A 1,047-nucleotide genomic window follows, 5' to 3' on the forward strand; every position below is an offset into this window, starting at 1 on the left:
TGCAGGTCGGGTAGTTATCCAGGGAGGAGAGCAGAGGGAAGCAGATTTCCCTTGATAGATTTGTCAGCAGAACATCCACTGAGGTTGACTCTGTGACGTCACAACAGATCTTGTTCTTCTGGAAGTCTAGGGGCAGTCGGCACTCATCCAGACCATCAAAGATGAACAGAACTTTGTACTTGTCGTAGTTGGAGATTCTTGATTCTTTGGTTTCCATTGAGAAGTGACTGAGAAGTTCAATGAAAGTGTGTTTGTCCTTTTTCATCAAATTCAGCTCCCGAAAAGGGAATGAAAATACAAATTGGACATCCTGATTTGCTTTTCCTTCAGCCCAGTCCAGAATGAACTTCTGCACAGAGACTGTTTTTTCCAATGCCAGCGACTCCCTTTTGTCAGCACAGTTCTGATAAGTTTGTCTTGTCCAGTTAAGGGTTTGAAGATGTCGTTACATTTGACTGCAGTCTCTGGTCTTGCTTGTTTCCTGGTTGTTGTCTCAATCTGTCTCAGCTCATGTTCATTATTGACCTCTCCTGTTCCACCCTCTGTGATGTAGAGCTCTGTGCGTAGATCTTATTGAGAAGTATTGGGTTTCCTTGTTTAGCAAACCCCTCAAATACACATTGAAACTTCTTCTTTAGATTAGATTTGAGTTCACGTTGAAGAATCACAGCAAGCTCATCTGAATGAAGAAATAACACAGAGGATATTAATATTACATCTGTTTTAATGCCTACAGTATTCTAAGACTGTCTTATAAAGTTTAAATTATAATCATTTATTCTGTATAAATCTGTAAATGTTTTCATAATTCATTACACACTGGTGTGACTGATTTATATCATTATTGGTATTATTGATGGCATTAATAATGTTGTCTCTCTCTCTCTCTCTCTCCCTCTGTCTAAATGAATCCACACAACACATCCCTGCTGCTACTTGATGAGATCACTAGGTGTTGTGTTAAGGCTGCTACAATATCATTGAGTTACACAGCTACTTTAGCTGTACTTTAGCTACAGCTTTTAAATGTTATAAAACAGCATTCAA

The sequence above is a fragment of the Coregonus clupeaformis genome, unplaced genomic scaffold (genome assembly GCF_020615455.1).
Source record: "Coregonus clupeaformis isolate EN_2021a unplaced genomic scaffold, ASM2061545v1 scaf0664, whole genome shotgun sequence".
Classification (NCBI taxonomy): Eukaryota; Metazoa; Chordata; class Actinopteri; order Salmoniformes; family Salmonidae; genus Coregonus; species Coregonus clupeaformis.